The sequence below is a fragment of the Mauremys reevesii genome, linkage group 1, assembly GCF_016161935.1.
Source record: "Mauremys reevesii isolate NIE-2019 linkage group 1, ASM1616193v1, whole genome shotgun sequence".
NCBI lineage: Eukaryota > Metazoa > Chordata > Testudines > Geoemydidae > Mauremys > Mauremys reevesii.
In genome coordinates this window covers 331847031-331859841 of record NC_052623.1, presented here as the reverse complement: position 1 = coordinate 331859841, position 12811 = coordinate 331847031, and the positions used below count along the sequence as shown (strand labels likewise).

Here is a 12811-nt window from a genome sequence, read left to right as displayed (position 1 = left end):
AGCAGGAGCAGCGGGCGGCCGCCGTCCCCAGGCCGGCCACGAAGCCAGGCAGGAACGCCCCGGCCGGAAGCGAGGAGCAGAACCATAGAGCGCGGACTCCGCGGAGGACTAGACAGGCACTTTCTCGGTCCCTTCCAGCCGCCCCGTCTCGGTGCTCGCTGGCGGTAGGGCACGCGCGGCCTTCTCATTGGCCCGGAGAACACCCGCTCCAGACCCGGAGACGCAGACACGGGCCACGGGGGCTGCCAGAGCCGAGCGCGGGGAAGAGCGCGCCGCTGCTCGGTCACTGGCCGGGCGGGCGGGCCGCGAGGTAGGCGCCTCTCCCCGTTCCCAGCCGCTCGGCACCGCCGGTGTCCCCCTGCCCCACCCCGTATCCCTGCTCACCCTGAGCCCCCCCCCCACCTATCCCCCGGCCCCCCGTGCCCGTCCTCATCCTGAATCTCCCTCCCCACCTATCCCCCATACCCCTGTGCCCCTCCTCACCCTGAGCCTCCTCCCCAAACCCCGGCACCCCTTCCCCAGCCTGAGCCCCCTCCCCAACCTACCCCCCAGCCTCGGTGCCCCTCCCCACCCTGAGCCCCGTCCCCACCTATACCCCGGCCCCCCGTGCCCGTCCTCATCCTGAGCCTCCCTCCCCAAACCCCGGACCCCTCCCCAGCCTGAGCCCCCTCCCCAACCTACCCCCCAGCCTCTGTGCCCCTCCTCACCCTGAGCCCCCTCCCACCAATCCCCCAATTCCCGTGCCCCTCCCCAGCCTGAGCCCCTCCCCACCTATCCCCAACCCCCATGCCCCTCTTCACCCTGTGCCCCTCCCCAAACCCCGGTACCCTCCTCACCCTGAGCCCCCTCCCCACCTATACCTCATATCCCCTTCCCTACCCCTCATCCTGAGCCTAAACCCATATAGTCCCGAAACCCAAGTCCCTTCTCACCCTGAGCCCCCTGCCCTTGCATCCTCCTGCCCCACGAATCCCTCATCCTGAGCCCTGTGTCCCTGCCTCTCACCCTGAAACTTCTGTTTCCCCAACACACCGTGTCTCTTCTCCTCACCCTGAGCCCCCTATATCCCTGACACTCCCGTTTCCCTGCTTCTGTCTTCCCCCCCCAACATTCCTTTCTCCTCACCCTATATATCCTGCTGTCTCCCATATCCCTTTCTCAGCCCCTCCCACTCCCTCCACCTGTAATCTTCCTCTTCTTTTCTCATCCCTTGCCCCTATCTCTTTCTCCAAAGATCCCCTTCTTAGCCCTGGCTAGGTCCTTTCCCCAATATGTCTTCCTTGACCCTAGCCTCCCCTTCCTTACCACTCCGCCCCCCAGCATCAGATTATATCTCCTGCACACTCCTTCACCTCATTCTTTTTCCTCCCACATCTTTATCCTCTCCCCTTTCATCCTCCTCCTTGTTCCTCTTCGCAGTCCCTTCATCCCTGTTTTATCATCTCCCATCTTTCTTGTCTCCCTGTCCCCCATCCCCTGGCATAGTGAGTGTTTGTGGCTCTTGTAGTTCCCCTTTTACCAAGAATAATAATAATAATAGTCCTAAACACATCTTGCTTGCCCCTTCTCACTGACAGTCCCAAAGTGCCTGGCTAACGTTAATTAATTCAGCCCCACATTGCTGTCTGCTGCTGTTGTAATAGTTTTGGGGCTAAATTCACTGGTACAGTATTTGCCTGGTGTTGACTCACTGACCTGCTTGCTGGAGTTTGAAGTTACTGTTATGCATTCCACCTACAGTTTTCAGATTTGACCCTAAAGTCAAGTGCATAATAATAATATTTTGATTTTAAAGAAAAGTGTGATGAAGAGTCTCCAAACTTGCTTTGTAATTTGATTGTTTGTTCATCTCCCATGTGCCTCTATCATTCCCTTTGACATCTTCAGCATAGTTACAATGTTCCAGGCTGTGCGCACACACATACATATGAATGTACATATCTATTACTGGGCTAAACTGCGTAATAACATCCTAGTTCTCGGAAATTGTTTTGTGTTCTGTTTCTTTTGTGATTTAAAATCTGCAGATTTGAGACCTCTTGGGTGACCTCCTTTCCCTCCTCCCCCCCCCAATCCCTGTACCAGGGGCTGCACAAATCACTGATTTAAAAAAAAAAAAAAAAAAAAAAAAAGGCAAAACTGTTACTTTTTTGTTTAGATGGGTGAATCCTGTTCTCAAATTGTGGTGTGGGTTTTGTTAAATACTGTAGTTAACTAAATCTGTGTAGAAAGAAGACAGTCGGGAAGGGTCAGTTCTTTCGCTTTGAGCATAATAAACTTCGGACATGTTTCAGTCTTTGCCAGGTAGACTTCATTCTTCTTCTCCACTCCCTTTATCTAACAGGCTGATGAAGGTAATTTGGCAGTTGCTGATAGGCTGCAGTCTCTTGGAGGTGTGTTTGAAAGAGCACAGATTAAAGACTGTTTGTTTTACTGATGAACAGTAACCTGCATAAGTACCTCAGTACTCAAATGCATTATGATTAGTGTGTATGCTGAGTTAGCATGATGCGATTACATATGTTATTACAGTTAAAGTGTTTTCACTGTTTTATCTTGGATTCAGGAAAATAATCTTACTGCAATATTTTGTTTCCATTAAAATTTTATGGAGATGTCTGTGTCTTAAAAAAAACTGTGGCCTTGCTGGTGATGCATAGTATCAAGTAATCTGGCAGATCCAGGTCCCTGGTGATATAAAGAGTGTATCTCTCTGCCTATTGCTTCTTCTAGTCCCCATTGTAGGGAACATTTCAGGGGGCAAAGGGAGTTGGGTCAAGATAATCTCTGGCTGCAGAATGGCACTTTATGGCATTGGCTGCTGGACATAAGAGCCATAAGAATGCTGTAACTTGCACTGGGAGCCAGCTGGCTCCAGGATAAGGAGAATGCAAGTCACGTGAAGTCATATTTGCCCCAGTCTTGTGCCTACTGTAGCAGATGTTGCTCTTTTTTTCTGTGATCTCTGTTTTGTGTGTCAATCCAGTTAATCATTATCCAAATAGCACCAGGGACACCAAAATGCCCAAGATAGACGACCAGAATTCAGTGAGAACTTAATTGTGGTCCTCTGCATATCCCCCTTTACAAGTCAGCTTTTTCCAGAGCCCTGAAAGACTGGAGCTACTCTCCTTTTCCACTCATTTGTTTTCTGTTCCTTCTAATTTTAGTGTTCTCTCTTTCTTAAATTTAAATACCTTATTTAATACCAAGAGGAATGCAGTTGTCTTTTCAAACTTTACTCACTTTGAGATTCCCTTGTCTGATGAACTTGCTCTGCCCTCTAAAATATTGGAAATGGGAGTAACTCTGTGTTCATGTTCTATATTGTGGCTTGTCTTTTCCCACATGTTTATCAGGTTTCCTTAGGCCTTGGGTTCAGGGATGCATAAAATTTTTCAGTCTGTCTTTTTTCTGCTCTGTAAGTGTTGGATATTTGGCAGAATGATCTCAAGTTTCAATCCTTTTGAAAGGGAGCTGAGGCAGTATTGATACTGACTGAAAGGTTAGTACTGATCAAAATATATCCCTGGCAGAGAATGTGTCCGTTAGTCATCTTAGTTCCCGGCAAGCAACTCTATGCCTGAAGATTGTGAGATGCACAGTTCCCCTTGGATAATGTCATAAAAACGGCCATACTGGGCCAGACTAACAGTCCATCTTGCCCAGTATCTGTCTTCTGAGAGTGGCCAGTTCCAGATGCTTCAGAGGCAATGAACAGAACAGGGTAACTTATCGAGTGATCCATTTCCTGTTGTCCAGTCCCAGCTTCTGGCAGTAGGAAGTTTAGAGACACCCAGAGCATGGGGTTGCATCCCTGATCATCTTGGCTAATAGCCATTGATAGACCTATCCTCCATTAATTTATCTCATTTTTGTTTGAACCCAGTTATACTTTTGGCCTCCACAGCATCCCCGGGCAATGATTTCCAAAGGCTGACTGTCCATTGTGTGAAGAAGTACTTCCTTATGTTTGTTTTAAACTGGCTGCCTATAATTTTTCCTTTTTTGAGATAGGGAGACCAGAAATGCATTCAGTATTCAAGGTGTGGGTGTACCATGGATCTATTTAGAGGCATTATGATATTTTCTGTTTATCTATCCCTTTCCTAATGGTTGCTAACAGAATGTTAGCTTTTTTGACTGCTGCTGCACATTGAGCAGATGTTTTTCAGAGAACTATTCACAATGACTTCACGATCTCTTTCTTGAGTGGTAACAGCTAATTTAGACTCCATCAATTTGTATGTATAGTTGGGATTATGTTTTTGAATGTGAATTACTTTGCATTTATCAACATTGAATTTCATCTGCCATTTTGTTGTCTAGTCACCCAGTTTTGTGAGACCCCTTTGTAACTCTTCACAGTCTGATTTGGACTTTAATATCTTGAATAATTCTGTATCGTGTTCAAACTTTGCCACCTCACTGTTTACCCCTTTTTCCAGATCACTTATGAATATGTTGAACAGTACTGATCCCAGTACAGATCCTTGGAGGACGATTGTATTTACCTCTCACCACTGTGAAAACTGATAATTTATTCCTACCCTTTGTTTCCTATCTTTTAACCAGTTTTAATCTTTTGGATCTTTTAATCCATGAGAGGACCTTCCTTTTTATCCCATGACTTCGTACTTTGCTTAAGAGCCTTTGGTTAGGGACCTTGTCCAAGTACACCATATCACTCTTGTTCATGTGTTTCTTGACCCCCTCAGAGAATTCTAATAGATTGGTGAGGCATGATTTCCCTTTTTCAAAAGCTATGTTGACTCTTCTCCAACAAATCGTGTTCGTCCATGTATCTGATAATGTTGTTCTTTACTATAGTTTCAACCATTTTGCCTGGTGCCGAAGATAGGCATACTGGCCTGTAATTGCCAGGATCACTTCTGGATCCTTTTTTTAAAATTGTGGGCATTACAATAGCTGTCCTCAGTCATCTGGCACAGAGGCTGATTTAAGTGATAGATTACATATCACAGTTAATTTTTCAATTTCATATTTGAGTTTCTTCTTAGGTGAATACCATCTGGTCCTGGGGACTTATTACTGTTTAATATATCAATTTGTTCCCAAACCTCCTTTACTGACATCTCAATCTGGGATAGTTCCTCAGATCTGCCATCTTAAAAGAATGGGTCAGGTGTGGGAATCTCCCTCACATCCTCTGTAGTGATGATGGATGAAAATAATTCATTTCATTTAGCTTTTCTGCAATGGCCTTGTCTTCCCTGAGTGTTCCCTTTAGCACCTCGATTGTGTGGTGGCCCCACTGATTGTTTGGCACACTTTTGATGTATTTAAAAAAATTTTTTTTTTGCTGTTAATTTTTGTCTCTTTTGCTCTTTACATTCTCTTTTTGGACTGCCTAATCATACTTTTATACTTAACTTGCCAGAGTTTATGCTCCTTTCTATTTTCCTCAGTAGGATTTGACGTCCATTTTTTAAAGGATGTCTTTTTGTCTCTAACTGCCTCTTTTACTCTACTGTTTACCCATGGTAGCATTGTTTACCAATGGTGGCATCCTCTTACTGTTTTTTGTTTAAATTTTTATTTGGAGTATACTTATAGTTTGAGCCTCTATTATGATGTTTTTAAATGGTGTCCATGCAGCTTTTAGGCACTTCACTCTTGTAACTATTCCTTTAATTTCCATTTAACTAGCCTCCTCATTTTTGTTTACTTCCTATTTTAAGTTAAATAAGTATCTACAAATTTTATCTCTTCATCCTGCTCTGACATGGCATGTTCCTAGTCAATATTGGGATAGCTGCAAGCCTCCATTATTATTAGGTTTTTGTTTTTGTAGCTTCTCTAATCTCCCTGGGCATTTCACAGTCACTGTCACCATCCTGATCAGGTCGTCGGTAGTATATTCCTATTGCTATACTCTTATTATTCAAGCATGGAGTTTCCATCCATAGCAATGCTATGATACTGTTTTGATTCATTTAAGACTTTTACTATTTTTGACTGTATGCTTTCTTTTTTTTCCATATAATGCCACTCCCCCACCAACATGACCTACTCTGTCATTCCTATATGTTTTGTACCCTGGTATTACTGTGTTCCATTGATTGTCCTTGTTCCACCAAGTTTCTGTGATGCCCGTTATATCAGTGTACTCATTTAATACCAGGCACTCAAGTTCACCCATCTTAGATTTCAGGCATTTGTATACAAGCACTTATAAAATGTGTCACTATTTAGTTGTCTGCCTTCATGTGATATAATTGAATGGGACTCTATTTTTTTTTTTTTTAAATTTGGCTGTCTCTTCAGCTCCTACTTGTACTCTATCAACTTTTATCCTCTCCTTTTTACTAAGATATAGAGCAGGGGTAGGCAATCTATAGCATGCGTGCCGAAGGTAATAAGGTAATTGGAGATATACCAATCTCCTAGAACTGGAAGGGACCTTGAAAGGTCATAGAGTCCAGCCCCCTGCCTTCACTAGCAGGACCAATTTTTGCCCCAGATCCCTAAGTGGCCCCCTCAAGGATTGAACTCGCAACCCTGGGTTTAGCAGGCCAATGCTCAAACCACTGAGCTATCCCTCCCTGGCACGTGAGCTGATTTTTCAGTGGTACTCACACTGCCCGGATCCTGGCCACTGGTCCGGGGGGCTCTGCATTTTAATTTTAAATGAAGCTTCTTAAACATTTTAAAAACCTTATTTACTTTACATACAACAATAGATTAGTTATATATTATAGACTTATAGAAAGAGACCTTCTAAAAATGTTTAAATATATTACTGGCACGCGAAACCTTAAATTAGAGTGAATAAATGAAGACTCAGCACACCACTTCTGAAAGGTTGCCGACCCCTGATATAGAGTATACCCTTTAGTAAATCCTCCCTTAAGGAATATGTTTGCCCGAACTGTGTGCTTCTCTGCATCTATTGGCTTTCCCCCAAACCCTTAGTTTTAAAATGCCACTATGACCTTTTTATTTTTACATGCTAGTAATCTGGCTAGTACATCCTTCCTGTCTAGGCTCCTCTGTTCCCAAAAGGTTCTCCAGTTCCTAATAAACCTAAGTCCTTCCTCTGAACATGATCATCTCATCCACATGTTGAGATCCTTCAGTTCTGCCTGTCTAACTGGCGCTGTGCATGGCATTGGTACCATTTCAAAGAATGCCACTAGGGAGGTTCTGGACTTTAATCTCCTACCTATCCACCTAAATTTGGCCTCTTTCCTACCTTTCCCTATGTCATTGGTACTTAAATGTACCATGACCATCAGCTCCTTCCCAGCATTGCACATACATCTGGCTAGGTGTCTTGAGAAGACTGCAACCTTTGCACCCAGCAGGCAATTCACCATGTAGTTCTCCCAGTCATCACAAACCCAAATATTTATATCTTAATGGTCAAATCCCTGATTACTATTGCCTATCTCTTCCTAATAACAGAGATCCCCTCCCCTGGAGAGGTATCCTCATTGTGAGAAGATACCATAACATCATCTGAAGGGATGGTCCCAACTGTGGGATCATTTCCCCATGCTCTAGCTTGATGTTCTCCTTCCCGAAGACTTCCATCCTCTTCAGTAGCACAGTGGCTGTCAGACTGGGAGTGAGACTGCTCTAATGTGGCCCGGAAGGTCTTGTCTGTGTACCTCTCTGTCTCCCTTAGTTCCTCCAGTTCAGGCATGCTTGTCTCAAACCCATACTTACCTCAGAGGGCAACGGAGCTGTTTGCACCAAATGCACACACGTGCCACCTGCCCACAACTCAGGTGATCATACATGCTGCATTCAGTCCATTCTGCTGCTGCACTTCTTCCTGCATTATTTTTACTCTTGCAGGTTTTTTTTTTTGTGTGTGAGGCATTTATTACTCTAAGTTTATAGTCTAATAAACATTCTATCTAGCTTTCATGCTCCCTCTCTAAACTCCTTGTCAAAACTCCCCTGTTTGCTGCTCCTGTTCGCTATCTCCTCTGGTTGCTTAGGAGCTGGCTGTCAGTGTCTGTGTTCCACAGGTAGGCACTTTGTGCCAGGTACTGTACACTTCTCCCAAAATGTCTACACCCTTTGAAATCTATTGACCAATTTTTTTTCTTTCAAAACTGAAATCAGCATGGGTGACTTCTGCAGTGTTGAAGGGCCTGATTCTCCAGGGGCTTGTAGAGCCATTTACATTATGGGCTGGATTCTCTACTCACACTGTGGAGTAATCAGTGGAATAAAACTGGTGTAAAAGAGAAGGAAAAACCATTCTGATTTGATAGCGTCACAGATGCAAATGACTACACAAAATACAAGGCAGGGGAGAGACTGAAGCCCTGAAAGTGGGAAGGGAATAATCCCAAGATTAAAATGACCAACTGGAAAAATTTACCTTTGTTCAGTCTAGTTTTAAATGCATTTGGCTTCCATCCTTTTCCTTTGAAGGCTATTGCTCATTATATCAGTTCTTATCCTTGGCAAATTTCTCCTGATATTCAGCCCACATTTTCCTTTTGATTAATGCATCCCACCCTTTGAAATTACTGTACCAGCAGCCCTCAGCCCTGGTCTTGCAAAGACTTGTGCACACACACAGGAGTAGTCCCATATGAATTGCAGTTATGCATGTGCGTAGACCTTTGCAGAATTGAGGCCTTAAAGATAAACTGTAAATCCTTTAAAAAAGGATTAATGTCCTTTATGCCTTTTATGATGTATAAAGACTGCTTAAATCAGCGGTTCTCAATCCACAGCCTGCGGGCTGCTTGCAGCCCAGTCAGCACACAGCTGTGACCGATGTGACATCCTCATGGCCATACAGTATGTATATTGTGTGGATGTGGCCCACATAACACAGAGAGTAGCATATGCGGTCCAGAATGGTAAATAGGTTGAGAACCACTAGCTTAAATTCTTCTGTCAGTTTCCTCCTGCCACCCCTCTTTCCCTCTTGGAAGTATCATATCCTCTCTTCCTTATGTGGGGCTCTCTGTGCAGCAGTTTTTGTTTGTGTTGAGGTACTGTAAAACTGTAAAAATATCTGTAGTGCTAGCACACAGAAATCACAGTAATTCCACTGTGTTCAGTGTTCTCAGTGCTTGTATCCCTGGGGAAGGATTTGCCCAGTAATTTTTATTGGAACCTATAAAGTACTCTCCAAATAGTACAGTTAGGAAAAAGAACAGTGCATCTTTTCATATATATCGTTAATAGTTTTTATTAGGGCTCTCGATTTAATCGCAGTTAACTCACGCGATTAATTCAAAAAATTAATCGCAGTTAATCGCACCGTTAAACAATAGCATACCAATTGAAATTTATTAAATATTTTGGGATGTTTTTCTACATTTTCAAATATATTGATTTCTATTACAACACAATGCTCACTTAACATTTTTTATTACAAATATTTGCACTGTAAAAATGAAAGACAAAAGAAATAGTATTTTTCAAATCACCTCACACAAGTACTGTAGTGCAATCTCTTTATTGTGGAAGTGTAATTTACAAATGTAGATTTTTTTTTGTTTGTTTTGGTTTTGAGTGCAGTTATGTAACAAACAATGTAAAATGTTAGCACCTACAAGTCCACTCAGTCCTACTTCTTGGTCAGCCAATCGTTAAGACAAACAAGTTTATTTACATTTACAGGAGATAATGCTGCCCGCTTCTTGTTTACAATGTCACCTGAAAATGAGAACAGGTGTTCACATGGCACTTTTGTAGCCGGCATTGCAAGGTATTTACGTGCCAGATATGCTAAATGTTTGGATGCCCGTTCATGCTTCGGCCACCATTTCAGAGGACATGCTTCCATGCTGATGATGCTTGTTTAAAAAACAGTGTGTTAATTAAATTTGTGACTGAACACCTTTGTGGAGAATTGTATGTCTCCTGTTTTACCTGCATTCTGCCATATATTTCATGTTATAGAAGTCTTAGATGATGACTCAGCACATGTTCATTTTAAGAATGCTTTCACAGCAGATGTGACAAAATGCAAAGAAGGTACTAATGTGAGATTTCTAAAAATAGCTACAGCACTCAACCCAAGGTTTAAGAATCTGAAGTGCCTTCCAAAATCTGATTGGAACGGGGTGTGGAGCATGCTTTCTAGAAGTCTTAAAAGAGGAACTCTCCGATGCAGAAACTACAGCTATCCCTCGGGGGGAGGGGAGAGATAGCTCAGTGGTTTTAGCATTGGCCTGCTAAACCCAGGGTTGTGAGTTCAATCCTTGAGGGGGCTATTTAGGGATCTGGGGCAAAAATCTGTCTGGGGATTGGCACTGCTTTGAGCAGGGGGTTGGACTAGATGACCTCCTGAGGTCCCTTCCATCCCTGATATTCTATGCTCTATACAGAACCTGAACCACCAAAAAAATGAAAATCAACCTTCTGCTGGTGGCATCTGACTCCGATAATGAAAATGAACATACATAGGTCCACTCTGATTTGGATTGTTTTCAAGCAAAGCCCGTCAGCAGCTTGGATGCATGTCCTGTGGAGTAGTGGTTGAAGCATGAAGGGACATATGAATCTTTAGTGCATCTTGCACATAAATATCTTGTGACTCCAACTACAACATTGCCATGCAAACACCTTTTCTCACTTTCAGGTGACATTGTAAACAAGAAGCGGGCAGCATTATGTCCTGCAAATTGTAATCAAACGTGTTTGTCTGAGCAATAGGCTGAAGTAGGACTGAGTGGACTTGTAGGCTATAAAGTTTTACTTTATTTTTGAATGCAGTTTTTTGTGGTATATAATTCTACATTTGTAAGATCAACGTTCATGATAAAGAGATTTCACTAAAGTACTTGTATTAGATGAATTGACAAATACTATTTCTTTTGTTTTTACTGTGAAAATATTTGTCATCAAAAATATAAAGTGAGCACTGTACACTTTGCATTCTGTGTTGTAATTGAAATCAATATATTTGAAAATGTAGAAAATATCAAAAATATTTAAATAATGGTATTCTATTAAGTGCGCAATTGTGCGATTAATTTTTTTAATCGCTTGACAGCCCTACTTTTTATTCTTCTATAGTTGTAATAATGGCCAGTTAGCAAGGAATTAATTCACAGTACCTTCCTACCTTGATTTGCACTCACTAGAAAAATGTGTCGTTTATAGTAAAGGAGGTAGTCACAACATGTATTAAGTTGTAATTAGCTAAAATTGAATGGTTTCTTTCCCCTGGCTTACACACACACCAGCACTGCCCACTCTAGCCTCTTCTCTCTATCTCTACTTGCTCCACTCCCACCCCTGTCTCCAAACTGGATTAGCAAATTTCTGGGCGTTGCAGAAAGTGGATCCACATTGTAACTCGGGCAAAAGGCACAGTAAGGGCAGAAGCTTCACTGGAGCTTTGCTTGTCTAATAGGCATGTGCATATGACCATTAAGGCAATGGTAGGAGGGTGAGCATGTGCAGAAGCAAAAAGGGCATGTTTGGATGCTGGGCAGATTCTGCTGTTACACCGGCCCTGTACCGCTAAAGATTTTCATGCACGTGTAACTTTGTAACTTCAAGTTGTTTATGGGCATGGATGCATTGCTGATAAACTAAATAGCTACACAGATAATGACTTGTTTGGGATTCCTTCTTTTTGTTTCAGAGCCTCACTTACAATACCTAAGAACATCAAGAGAGACAAAGGGTCAAGGTAAGACAACCTGTCTGCTGGTCTTCTTTTTTGGATATTGATGCAAACTATAAACATCTGTGGTGTTTAAAATATTGTGTGTTAGATTCTCTGATATGTAATATGTTCTTCTCCAGCACTCCCCTCCCTGCCCCCAACCTGCTTCATCCACTGTCCCCTTCCAGCACCACTCCAACCCTTGCATCTGAAGAAGTGGGTATTCACCCACGAAAGCTCATGCTGCAGAACGTCTGTTAGTCTATAAGGTGCCACAGGATTCTTTGTTACTCCAACCCTACTTCATTCCCCTTTACACCTGACTTTCACTAACAATCTTCCACACATCTTCACTCTCCTGACCTGCTTCAGCCACTCCTCCTTCCCCTCTCCTCTTCCCACTTACTTGTTGGCATCCTCATCTCTCTGGCCTGCAAACCCTCTCACACCACTGACCTGCTCCCGCATCTCTCCAGTCTCCACTGACCTGCTTCAGCAACCCTTCCTCCACTCTCAACCTCAGAACTAGGGACAGAGTCAGGACAGCATCTTTATTGTCCCAATGGGCATATGCACATAATTTGCATGAGACTTTTGGGGCAGTCTCAGGAGTCTGGACATGTATAGGTTAACAGGTTATTTTGGATTCTGTTCTTTCTTTTTAGTACCTCACTCCACCTTTCCTAAGAACAGCAAGACAGTCATCAGGACAAGGTAAGACAACTTGTGTGCTGCGGGTTTGTGAGAGTTAATTCAAAAGTGTAGGCATATTTGGAAGTTGATTCATTGTGACCTGTGTTAGAATTTGGTGTGTAATTTTCAGGCACATGTCACGGGCAGTGAAAACAAACGGCTTTACTTCTGTGAGCATGAAAAGATGTGCCGGTATGAGTATCCAGAATATACAAGTTTTTAAAAAAACAAACAAAAAAGGCTTATTTTGACTTCCTTCAAGGAAATTTTGTCAATGAATAATTTTTAGTTGCACATTGATCTTTGAATGAATTTTACACTATGAATTATACTGCTTTTTCACTAGTAGTGATCAAGTTATTGACAGGATGATTCTTTCTTTAGCATACAGTACAAATCTGCCTTAGCTGAACATGAGAGGCTATGAGCAGTGTGGAATCCCTCTGAGTCCTACACAGCATGTTCAACATTCTCCATTAGTTAAGGCACTGACTTCGATTC

General features: G+C 42.9%; 1 protein-coding gene across 1 annotated transcript in view; it reads left to right on the top strand.

The window, feature by feature from the left end:
- ERGIC2 (ERGIC and golgi 2) overlaps window positions 1–12811 on the top strand; it is a 46026-nt gene continuing 33215 nt past the window's right edge. The window contains exons 1-3 of the mRNA XM_039516345.1: window positions 1–310; window positions 11594–11641; window positions 12283–12331. The gene's annotated coding sequence lies outside the window, so the exon portion shown is untranslated. The remainder of the gene's footprint in view (window positions 311–11593; window positions 11642–12282; window positions 12332–12811) is intronic.